This window comes from Prionailurus bengalensis, chromosome D1 (assembly GCF_016509475.1).
Source record: "Prionailurus bengalensis isolate Pbe53 chromosome D1, Fcat_Pben_1.1_paternal_pri, whole genome shotgun sequence".
NCBI classification, from domain to species: domain Eukaryota; kingdom Metazoa; phylum Chordata; class Mammalia; order Carnivora; family Felidae; genus Prionailurus; species Prionailurus bengalensis.
Window position 1 is genome coordinate 46,702,665 of NC_057346.1, and position 12,996 is coordinate 46,715,660.

At 35.2% G+C, this 12,996-nt stretch overlaps 1 protein-coding gene and 1 long non-coding RNA gene across 25 annotated transcripts in view; both read left to right on the forward strand.

Moving 5' to 3' along the window:
- The window catches only part of PICALM (phosphatidylinositol binding clathrin assembly protein), a 100,168-nt gene that overhangs the window by 10,659 nt on the left and 76,513 nt on the right, over positions 1 to 12,996 (forward strand). The gene's annotated exons all lie outside the window — the stretch shown is intronic.
- Positions 8,820 to 11,407, forward strand: LOC122483253. The gene is made up of 2 exons (XR_006297366.1): positions 8,820 to 11,027; positions 11,257 to 11,407. It is a non-coding gene; the product is annotated as an uncharacterized LOC122483253 (long non-coding RNA).

Genomic DNA, 12,996 nt, shown 5'->3' on the forward strand with positions numbered 1-12,996 from the left:
TACAAATAGCATGTAACAAATATGCAGTAAAAAGATGCCGAGTGAATAAAGAAGGAATGAAATTGTCATTGAGGGTTTCTGATGTGTATTCAAACAGCATTTTTTTTTTTTTTTTAATAAAGAGGATAGTTGCTGTAGAAGTTGTCTTTGAGTAGTGGTTGTTGCAACTTCTTCCATTTCTGTGATCAAGTAAATTATTGGTTGAAAATGTGAGAAATTATGGAAGTTGGGAAATAAGTTCCCAGAATTAGATGTAAAATTAGAGCAGTTTAATAAAGTAAAGTATTATTCACTTCAGGACCTACCTATTATTGGTATATTTAACTTCAAACAGATGGGTTTAAACTTGTCATATCTTGGGTTTACTACTTCTCCTTTCCTTTTCTTCCTGTTATCATCATCATCATCATCATCATCATCATTATTTCCTTTTCTTTGGTTGTTAAAAGTAAATTCCAAGGCAGTCCTTTATTTTACATTCTGTGTTATCCATGATAATCCGCATCTTATTGCAGAATGTTGTAAGGCCTTGTTTGCGAAATAAGCATTGTGTGCTTTGTTATAAAACATTGGCAAAACATTTAAAGTGCAAATAGATACCCAGAAATGAAGCATATGACTTTAGTAGGCTGTATTGAATGAGTCAAGCATTGACCTTGATTGGTTTCTTCCTACTACCCACTTCCGTTATGCCCTTTCTCTTCTGGTTTTATGACTCTGGTGAATTGCCTGTGAAAATCCAAATTAATTTTCGTTTGAAAGTGACATGTAGGTAAATCTTAATTTATTTGTGAACTTAATGATTCAGAATTAATCATTTTTTTTTTAATTTTTTTTTTCAACGTTTATTTTTGGGACAGAGAGAGACAGAGCATGAACGGGGGAGGGGCAGAGAGAGAGGGAGACACAGAATCGGAAATAGGCTCCAGGCTCTGAGCCGTCAGCCCAGAGCCTGACGTGGGGCTCGAACTCCCGGACCGCGGGATCGTGACCTGGCTGAAGTCGGACGCTTAACCGACTGCGCCACCCAGGCGCCCCCAGAGTTAATCATTTTGTGTGACTTTTTTCTGGGAGAATATCTGAGAACAAAAAATTTTAAGAGCAAATATATATAATTTTTTAAAAATTTTGCATTATTGGATTAAAATTCCTTAGGGAACTATTAAAATCTTTTGCTTGCTGTAAGAGCAAGAATATGGGGCAAAAGTCCTGAGATGGAGTTCTGTTTAACATGTAGCAAGCAGTACCAACAGAAACACTAGTCTGAAGCAGTAAGTGGGGTACTGAGGGAAAGTGATCAAGATCTAGAAAAGAATGTAAAGATGAAACTTGATCATCCTTACTTTAAAAGGAACACGAAATCTAATGGTGAAAATGTGTAAACAAATAATTGTAATACATTGAGATAATTGCATAATACTTTTTACATAAAGCTTCAAAGTAGGGGCTGGAGTAATTAATTTTGAAGGTTAGTGACAGCTTCATAGAGGAGCCTAATGGGTTTTAAGGACGAATAGCGATTTGCCAGATGGACAAAGTTTTGTCTAAGTAATTTAGCATGTGCAGTGACAACAGAGGTGAGAAAGAGCATTATGATGTGTTTGGGGAAATTTTTGAGTAGTTCTTTGTGGTGGAATGCGAAGTTTTCATAAGAGTAAGAGGGAGATGAGGCTGGAGAGGGAACCATTAAAGGTCTTATTGGGGCAGGAGTTACTTTGATAGATCTGGTCTTCTGTAGCCCTTTTCTCCAAATCCTCCTTTTAGAGTTCCCCTTCTTCCTGCTTATTAGCTGCTCTCCTAGCTTTAGATGCCAGTGCTATGGAACTGGGGAAGTGTTCTTTCCTTTCCTAGGTAATTTGTGGTAGGGTTATTGAAAGGGATAGGGAAGGAAGGAATGTACAATCCTGTTGCCATTTGTGCAGGGGGTTAGATGACTTTGGCATATGAAATTGGACTTCTGAATATTGCTATACGTGGTGGTTTGGGTTGCTAGATAAAATCAGGTACACCAATCTTCATGGCTTTTGAATTTTTTTGAGTTCCAAATTATGAATGAAGTTAAACACAAACAATCATCATATGATGATGACCACTATGAATAGAAAAGGTTTGATAAACCAGTTAGTCACAAGATTCTTGGAGGCATGTTTGATTTATGTGGTTTAATTGCTGACATCTGTTTATCTGCAAATGATATATTAATTTTCAGTCATTCATAGGTTTTCTAAAGCTGGATCTGTACCAAACAAGACTTTATTAGCTAGTTTTGTAGAAATTAATATGGTCATTAGCATTTGCATCGTGAGTGTCTACTGTGTATCTGAGTTACTGTGTTTGAGATTATTGAGAAATCCAAAAGTGAAATTGCTGATCACATCCTCAGTCTAGTAGGGAAGGTGATATATACAGATAGCTGTATTAACAGGTAATGTGAGATAAAATTCATGTCAATGTTGTTGAAAATCATAGGAGAGAAAGATACTGCTTTTGATAAGGGAGAGAACTGGACCCTAAATGAGAAGTAGTCAGGAACAGTAGGTATTTGAGATGGGGAAAACAACATGAGCAAACATTTGAAGGTAGAAAGGCTGGAAGTGTGTTTGGGGAACAAAGGAGTCTGTTTAATTGTAGAGGGTGAATGGGGTGCTGTGGAGCCAGAAAGAGATTGGTTTGGGAGTAAGGAGAAATACAGTTGGAGCATTTGAGGAGTATGGTTTTTATCATAAAAAAAAAAAATTGTGAGTATGTGGAGTATGGTTTTTAATCATAAAACCTTTAGATATATCTCATCTCCAGGTAGCTTCTGGTTACTATAGAGCTGATTTTCAAAATTGTATTATATCTTTATTTTCTGTCACTAGTGCTAAAATACAGAAGACAAGGAGTTTGGCTGATCTTGAAGTTGGAAATGGGATTTTGCTGCTTTATGCTTTTTATGTTACTTTAATTATTACAGACTGCATTAATAGTGGCAGTATCTAAGGTTTCTGGATTTCTGAGTCCATAGATTGCTCAAGAATTAATGAAAAAGTCTTCCAAACAGAAATGATACATACCTAATTTTGATCTGGACATAGAGATTTTATAAAAGTTTAAGGTGACTTTTCAGTCTTTGGTGTTTCACAAAATCTGATCAAATCAATTTAATTAGGACATAACTTGCATTATAGGCATAATAGCTAATAAGATTTAAAGAATCCTTTCTGTCTTGCACCATAACACAATCCTTACATAAATTGAGACTCTACTAGGAAAAGGAAATAGAGAATAAATTTTACCATTAAAATTCAGTGAACAACCTTGAAGGGAAGTCAGGCGATTTGAAGAACTTCTTAGCTCACAGAGGACTTTTAGGGAATGGGATATTGTTAGGAGAAAATCTTTCTTTGAGAAATATAATTTCATAAATACGTAAGATTACATTTGGAAACAGCACTTCCTTTGCTTCTTAAATTATTAATGTGCTTCAAGAGGAATAATCCCTGAACTGAAATATGGGAGGAGGTGGGGGGTCTGCCCCAGCTCCATTTGACCTTAGGAAAATCCCTTACTTACTTTTCTTATTTTCTAAATTGTCTCCCTGCTCAGCTGTTCTGTGATGTTATATATTTGTGTCCCTCTAGCTTTTGGGTTCTTGGCTTAGTGCTTTGAAAACTAAGACTATGGACAGTTTCTATATGAGCTTTTGCTTCAATCTCCATTGGAGTGCCCCGCCTACCATCATATCATCATTATTTGAAAAACAGTTTGAACTCGTATATCTTACTGTCATTGGGATGAAGGGGCAGCACTGTTTTTTGTGACTTCGTTTTAGGAGGAAATTGCCAACAAAAATGAGAATTTTCTTCTAGCGTTCTTTAAAATGGGAATAATATAAAGGATACTTGATAATAAGAGACTGCCTACTAGCCTTTCAATCTGTGTCTCGTGCTTGCTTTTCCACATTTTTTCACTTCAGTCAGTCAGGTTGACTATAGGATGTTTATCTTTTTTTCAGATTTGCCCCTTTGGGCAAGCATGCTTGGGTTGGATGTCCTGGTTTGGTGAAGGATGACTGGACACTTCTATTTCCCACTACACCCTGCCAAATGAGGCATACTTGGGTAGCATTTGTAATCAAATTGTTCCCCTGTCCTTCTGTAGAGGCCCGTTTTTTCGTTTTCTTTCTTAACTCTCTGTGCATGTTTATCTCCTGAAAACAGGGACTCAGCTTTATTTATCCTGGTATCCCTAGTACCCAGAATGTAATGCCTGGTGTAATTGTGTAATAGTACCTTAGTAAATATTAAATAAATCTTTCATGGAGATAATGGACTTAGTGTCCTGAGCTAATGTACTATTAACAGTTTTTTGTTTTTTAAATGTGAAATACTTCTTGGATAGAATTCATCTTTATATTGAAAATATCCAGATATGTATGGTCTTGGTCTTGAGCTAGTTGGATCATTTGATCAGGTCATAGTGTTTGTTCCAGGATTATGAATTGATACCTAAAAAAGGTTAGGGTGGTGATGCCTTAACTATTGCCCTAGACTGAATGATCTACACTGGGTAATTATCTTCATTTGGTGGCTGTTGATCATAATAGATCAGTTATGGGTATATAATGGAGCATCACTAATCCATCACCATGTGCTCTTACATATAGTAACACCATCTTAAAATTATTTGGTTACATGATGAGTTTGTGAATTATTTTTCAAACTGTATTTTTATTCCTTAACTTTAGAACCATTGGATTCTTCTAAGCATTATTGTTTCAAAGATTCTTAATTTATTTGCTTGTTGAAAGGACTTTGTTTCTGATGTATGTGTATACTGTATACATATTGTGGATGAGGGTTGGCTATGTCTACTTATTAATACAAAAATTCTAGAATAGGCCAACGTTGCATTGGTTTTTCTGACTAGCTGCTTCCTCATTTTTGGTCTCAACCTTTTCACTTCCATTACTTGTATATGTAGTTAGTTTTGAGTTGACTTTCAAATACAGTGTGGTGCTTTCTCTTTGGCCATTTTTTTTTTTTTAACTTTTTGTGACTTGAAATTAAATAAGCAATTTACTGGTGTAGTTTAGAATACTCTTTAGTTGTATTCAATTCATAATTATATCTAGGAAACTTGTTTTAATAGTTGCTGATACCTTTTCTAACTGCCAAGTTTGTCTGCAGATAGCATCTTTGGAAAGAGGGGCAGGATTTTGGAAAATTGTAGCATTTATATTAGGTGAGTAGCAAACAAAACCGATTTCACTAATTTCAGTTATTAGCTTTATTTCAGGGGAGCTGTCATGGGGGAATTGGTCTGGTTTCAATTTTATAAGGCCAGTGTGAAGATTTGTTGGTAAATACAAAATTAAGTATGTTGCTCTGCAATTTTTTTTTAACTGCATATTCATGAGGGTTATAAGATAGCTGCATTTAATCTTTTGGTATGAAACTGGAGGAAAGATCTGGTGTGTTCTTTATATGATCACTTTGTCTTGTATTTTCAGATGTGGAAGATGTAACCACATCATCCTTAGGCCAATTTATACTTTGAGAAGTAAAACCAGCTGTTAAATGATGGGAAATTATGGTTTAGCGTGCAGTATTCCCCCCTTTTTCTTTTCTCAACATTAGCTTTTGTAACCTTATTTCACAACTACTTACTTGTGTATTAGTTACCAGGTTTGGAATTTGTGTTAGGTATCCAGTACAAACTTTCAGACTTGGTACATTATGAACACTTACCTATTTTTGTTCATATTCTTGGAAAATATTGTTTTGAATTGGTGACCTAGAGTGGACCAAGGCATTATTTTTAGGTAATTTCTCTAGCACATCCCAGAATCATCCCACAACACACCTGAGTGGCAATAAAGATCAATCATAAAAAAATTAGTTACAGAGTTGTAACTGACAGCTAAGTTAGAAAGCTATTTAGGGAGCAGCTCAGGAGGCTGAGACATTCCTTGATAAACTGCTGGAAGGTGCTGTGCAGGGTGAAAAGCATTTCTTCTTAACAGGAGATGGAAACCTTTTAAGCTGCTTCCTATTTTGGGGCTTGTAGACTTAACCCAGAATTGCTTTTTTCTTTGAGCTTCTCCATCAGAGTTATGTTTCTTAACTTAGTGACTAACCTGTAGCTTTTTTTTTTTTTTTAAATATAGTTTTTCTCTTTTGCTATTTCTTAGAGTTGGTAATGATTACATCTCCGGGCCAGAGGACTTGGAAAACTGCGTTATGTGTTCTTCATGTTAAATCATGTTAGTCCTCCTCACCTGAAATCTGGTGAATTGACTTTGTTTTATAACATTCTCAGCTTTTTAAAGGTTGTTTGTAAATTAAAGCTTACAGTTTCTGAGGCACTTGGAGATGGAGATGTCCCAAACTCTTGAAACCTGTTCCTTGTGAACTTGGTTTGAATGATATGATGCCTTCCTTATATCTTGTCATCTTCAGTTGAAAAGAATGAAGCCAGAATGAAGATGATGACAATGAGCAGAAAATACTGTACCAAACAAGAAGTGGTTACTGTCTGTACTGTGAATTAGATTTATGAGAGATAAAAAGAGAGATGTATGAATTTTAGAAGAGAAGGTGATGACAAGACTACTTGGATTGAAGAGAGAGAATTGAGAGAAAATATGTGTGTATCTTTATCCCTCTAGTGGAAAGATTACTGTTTTAAAGAATCTAGTTCCAACACAGCCACTGTATTGTGTTACTTAGATAGGCAAGTATTTAAATCTTTACCATGGAGATAACAGCATCCCTTGCATCATCACAAGGCTATTGTAATAGAAAACTAAGGATATGAAGAAACTTTGTAAAGCATAGAAAGATCTGCATGTGTAAAGATTTTGCCATGTATGCATGTAACTATGGTTACATTTTCCAGTTGAGGAAGTTTAGTTTTATAAACCTTCTAAAGAAGGTTGTGCAGAAGTCATTGATTTGGAAGTAGTTTCACAATACTGTATTGGAAAAATGATGAGGGAAAACTCATCAGTAAAATAGGATACTAAGTAAAACTAACAATATTTGTAATATTTAAAGCTTATTAAATACTCTAAATATGTTCCTATACTTTTGTGAAGGGCAATTTTATTCCTATTAATACAGAGAAATTGAAAGTGAGTGGCTAATTAACTTGCCTGAAGTCATAATGATAATGATCTGGAATTTGATTCTACATCCTTTGCTCATTCTGATGGCACTTCATCCTGTTACAGTATAGTTCTAGCACATGGAAATGGATGGCACCATGTAAAGAAATGGGAGAGCCTAGAACAGAGCTTTAGAGATAGTGAGATGAGCACCTTCATCATCACTGTTTGAAGCAGAGATTGGAAATGAGTAGTACTTAGGATAGATTATCAAATGAATGTAAGTCAGAAAAGAGCTCTAATAGGAAGAAACAAACTTTAAAAGAATAGAAAGAACTAAAAATAGACACCCCTTTTTTCCATCTGTCAATCTGATTCATTCTGGAAGGTATCTAATATAGCAGTGAAACAAAGAGGTAGTTAATGTTCTCCAATATTTGTCAAGTTTAGAAAGAGATCATACTTAAAAAGCATTAGTATTCAAAGTGGTAGCCTTTTAGTTGGGTAGAAGAAGGCTTATTTGAGGGGCTTTTGTCATCATAGCAAAAGGGAAATTGGTGAAAGGTTGATATTATAGGAAAGGGAGAAAGGTGGTTAAATTTTTCTTTGCTACTTTAGACCATTTAAGATTTATATTGCCTTTTCATAACCAAGAGAAAGAGAAATTATCTCAGAAATTTAAGGGACTATTTAGATGTCTGTCTACAGATGGAATATAGATTTTGAAAATATATGTGATATTGTCTATCTACCTAAATATAGATAGCTACTTGTATGAAAGAATCAACTGAGACTATTCTTAGCCTTTTATTATTAGTATTGTTATCATTGGTACATAGGAGCAGAAGAACTAAATAAAAAACCACTGTGTTATGTACAATATATGTTGTGTTAAATTTTTTGTTTCTAAATTTTCTAGCAGCAGAAGTCTGTTTATGGGAATGTGTTGTATTGAGAAATACTTAAAGCCTATATTTAGGGGAAATAAATCCATAATTAACTGTGCAGTGTGCAGAATAAGTTGTGATCTTGTCAACTTATTTTTTAATGTTTATTTTTGAGAGAGAGCATGCGCACACGCACACACACACTTGCGAGCGTGTGGGGGAGGGGCAGAGAGAGAGAGAGAGAGAGGGAGGGAGGGAGAGAATCCCAAGCAGGCTCCATGCTGTCAGTGGAGGCATTCTCTCTCTCTGTCTCTCTCTCTGCCCCTCCCCCACTCTCACTGGTGCGCTTTCTCTGTGTCTCTAAATGAACAAAGTTAAAAAAAAAATTCTTTTTAGATCACCAAACACTTTATGGCTGAACGTGGACTTTTACATTTATTTATTTTTGAGAGAGACAGAGACAGAGTGTGAGCGGGGGAGGGGCAGAGAGTGAGAGAGAGGGAGACACATGCATCCGAAGCAGGCTCCAGGCTCTGAGCTGTCAGCACAGAGCCCAACACAGGGCTCAAGACCACAAACCGTGAGATCATGACCTGAGCCAAAGTCAGATGCTCAACTGACTGAGCCACCCAGGTGCCCCTGAACTTGAACTTTTAGATTCAAACTGGTGGGAGTTTTTTTCCTTTAATCAGCATTATTGAGGCATAATTTATATGGAATTTTTATGTTAAAAAAAGTAACATCTTCAATTTTGATTTTGCTAGCTTATAAAACAAATTTTTATCTCAAAAGGTATGACTTTTAAGAAGGGGATTTGTCAGAGGATGAATTGTCTTGAAGGGGATTTGTCAGAGGATGAATTGTCTTTTATGCTGAGAAATAGGCAAACATGGGCCATAATGGAATTTTAGAAGAACAGTTGTATAGTTACGAAACATGTGAGGGTGGAGATATTTTTTGTTGAAACACTCCTAGTGATTATTCCTTTTTGTAGAAACTTAAAGGCTTAAGTTTAAGGCTTATTAGGAAAAATACTTCTACTTCATTTTATGGAGATTTATAATATTAGTAACTCATATTTTTCACTTACAGAGCATTATTTTGAAACTTAAAGCTGTGTAGATAGCTTATTATTTGGTGCTTAACTATTTTCTGGCTGTATATGTCATTACTGTTTACAGCGGCTTGAAAAAAGATTTTTTAGAAAAGGCCTTCATTTGTTAATGGTTTAGAAGGGTCTTTTGATACCTGCTTGCCACAAATGCGGAATTTAATGAACTGTAGTAAAAGGCTGGTGTAATTTTGACACAAGGTCACTTTGATTTAATGGTGAAGTGTGTGAATAAATAAACGAGATTCCCAGTCCCTACTTAATCTACATGAAACTGGAGGCTTTGTAGAATCAACAAGAGAAGGTTTCTGTTCAATGAGACTTTGGTTTGGCAAGGGTGGTTTGGCAAGGGTGGAGCAGACATGTGTGATACAGAATGAATAGGATACCTTCATACTTCCCCACTCTCTGGGAGATGTAATTGATCATGGTAGTCAGTTCCATAGAGGCAACTGGTGACACATGAGCATTGTTACTGTGATTTTCAAATCTGTTTATCCAAAGACTCCTGATTATCATGTATAATTAGCAACCTACCCAAACACGTATCCTATACTCCTTAAGTGCTAAGAAATCCTTAGCCATGTATTACCATCTGACATATATTTGTTCATTTGTTTATTGATTGTGTCTCCCCACTAGTGTATAAGCTTCCTGAGGGCAGCAACTTTGTCGACTATTGCAAATTTCTAGCTCCTAAGACTATTTGGCATATGATGAATATTGTAGAATATATGGAATTTCTACTTGCTCATACTAAGGTTTGCAAAGCTGTGGGAAGATGGAATATATTGTTCCATCTATTGTTCTAATTGCATCCAGGACATGAACATGTTGTGTTTTCTGGATGAGGTGCACAGTCCCAGAGAGTCTAACTGCAATTTATTATTCACTATGACTAGGCATAATTTAAATTGTTTAGAAAAGCCATGAAAATCTTTGGGCTTCCTACCTAACTTACTTACTTTTAAGACATAGGCTGGGCTGTTATAGTATAATCTAGGTATGACTTTTTGCCTGTTATTTTCCACCCCTCCCCCCCGCAACCAGTATTATGAATGGAGAAATAGACTTTTGTTTCACCTATAAATCTATAAATATTTATACCATCATGTCACACATTGTGGAAGACACTGGAAAACAAAATATTCCTGCATTTATTTTAACAGAGTAAAGGATGAATATTGATTGCTTAAAACAAAAAAGGGACACTCAGGTTATAGTTGAGATGATACTTTTTTTATGCATCAAATATTTTCAGATATAGAGGTGAAATTTTCTAGTATCTCCAATTCCCCAGACAACCTTAGACTGGTTTTCAGAGAAGAAATTTGAGAATGCTTTGCATAGAGGTTTTTGCTCAAGTTAGGAGATAATTTTCTCAGGGTGAAACAAATAGAACCAGAGATTGAAGTTAGGAAAATGCCCATGGGTTGAGGGTGAGAGGACAAAACAAATAGAATCGAAGCTTGTTTGTGTTTTAAGAAGGCTGGAGAAGGACAATATAGCACTTCAGAAAGAAAATACAAATACCCTAGGAGTACATGGTGGTAGTGTATTAATTCCTTAGCTACATGTAGACTTTTATTAGGTCACTTATAACTAGGGTGACATATAATTTATATTCCAAACTGGGTCACTTTTGAGAGTGAAAGGATGTGCTATTTGAATGGGACACTGAGACAATAGGTGTAAAACAGAACTGTTTCAGGAAAACCAGGACACTTGATCACCTCCTACTAATAACATACTTTTCTCCATACTTAGTCCCAGTTCCTTGGACCACAGATAATTTTTTTTCCTACATAGTACTCTGATCTGCATTTGAGGAACTTGTCAAGCTTTGATTCCTTTTTCTTGGTCTTGTTGGAATGAAGGAATTCTGTTCATTTTTTCCTGCTCCCCTGGACTGTTCTTCTGGTTTACAGCCTTGATGGAGGTAAGTGCAGTACTCGCAATGAGTTGTTACTTGACCTTTTATTTTGCTTAGGAAATCATTTTTTGTGTTTCTGATCCAGTATTAGATTATTTTTAAGAATCCTGGTTATGTCTTCTTAAGTGGGCTGATGAAGTGTTAAGTTCTTAAAATGTAATGCAAAAAGACAGAATTTGTAATTTTTGTATTTACTCTTAAATTACTTGATACTTACATGTTTCCTTTCCTGCAGGTAGGATGATGATTCTGAAACTTCAGATCTTCAAAGAAGGGAAGGAAAACACCTTTGTTTATATTGTGGAAGTGGTGTTTTTATATGTTGGATCACTGTAATGCTTTCATTTTGTTTTCCTATAAATAAATATTTTTTATTCTTATATCAAGCCACGTGTTTTATTCTGTTAGGTAACTTTATCATCTTACATTTTTCTGGTAAATTAAAAATTAACAGAAGTAATAGTTGCCTTTGGAGGTAGTACTTACTCACATATGATTTTCCTCACCCCTAAGATCCTTATTTGGAATCTGGGATGGGACTAGGTTGTCAAGGTTTGGAAATCACCACTTTGGAGTACTAGAATGGAATCCTAAACAGTCTCAAAATTGAGATAAACCTGAACCCACCTGTGTTCTTCCTAGAGTGTTACTGTTTCTCTGTACAGTCTGCCATCTAGTGGTAGGAATGCAGAATACACCAGAACACCCAGGAGAAGCTGTAGGTTTTCAGATTTTTTTTTAATATTAAGAATGCTTATATAGGAGCTAAAACATTTTGATAATGGGGGAAAAAAGAATGACCTTTTTCGCTGGAAAATATAAATCATTGGTAGTGAATTCTGAGAGTATTCAAAGAGTATGTGTTTTTCTATAGAGCATTTTTATGACTTAAACTTTCTTCAGCTCTCATAAGATTTATGTATTTATAAAAGATTTGTGGGTGAAGAGGCAAATGCATAAATAAAGATAGATGATTTTAAGAGACATAGGTTGGACTGATTTGAAAAAGACACTTGTATATTGATTACAATTTTAGAGCTGTTACGTAATGATTCCATTATCTAAAACACTTTATTTTGCACTTTTAAAATTAAAGTATAGACAGTTCAGCAAACTTGGCTTGTTTTCACTGTCACTTAAGAGGCTAAGTTTCAGCCAGATACTAATGTAGAGTATCTTAGGGTTGACTTTGTTTACCTAGCTTCATCTGAATTCTTAGGTATTCCCTTCTTAGTTGTATTTCTTTCCTCTCCTACAGATATAGAGGAGGTCAGTCTTTTGTTTTTTGTTGTTTTTTAAAGTGTTCTGAAAACACAACACTTGACATGTGATATATCCCACATATGCTGCAGACTTAGAAATACTTTCTAAATATGTCAAATTTTTTATTCCTCTATTTACAAAAATTGGATTTTTTTGGGTGGCTTCCATAAGCACCTGAAATTAGCACTGATAGAGGTCTTTTAGAGTTAATGCGTCTTTAAAAAAACTTTGTTTAAAATAAATAGGGATAGCCAGATAATGAATTTGTAATGGCATGGTTGTAGTAATTTTTCTGTTGAATAGTTTTAAGGGAAGAAAACCTCGTTTTACATGGTGATTAAAAAAATCAGTTAAAAGGAAAGAAACACTTACCATGGAATAAACAGGTTAAATGTAACATGTACTATCACCAAATTGTAGAGTTATCTTTATTTTTCTTAGTTTTCATATTTGTGAATCTTTTGTTAATTTTGCAGAGAACACAATGACAGAAATAGCATATCTAGTTGTGCTCACAGATTAGTTTTTCCTGCAGCTGCTGTATGTTTTTGTTTTGTTTTGGTTTTTAGTAAAGTGGGCCTTTGCCTTCCTTACTTGGTGGGTTTTGGAGATAACTTAAGGGCCTTCTACCATGGTCAGAGCTTGAACTTTTGTTCCATATTGGCCTACTTAATGGAACAGTGGCTACCAGATTTCAGCTGTCTTGCCATGC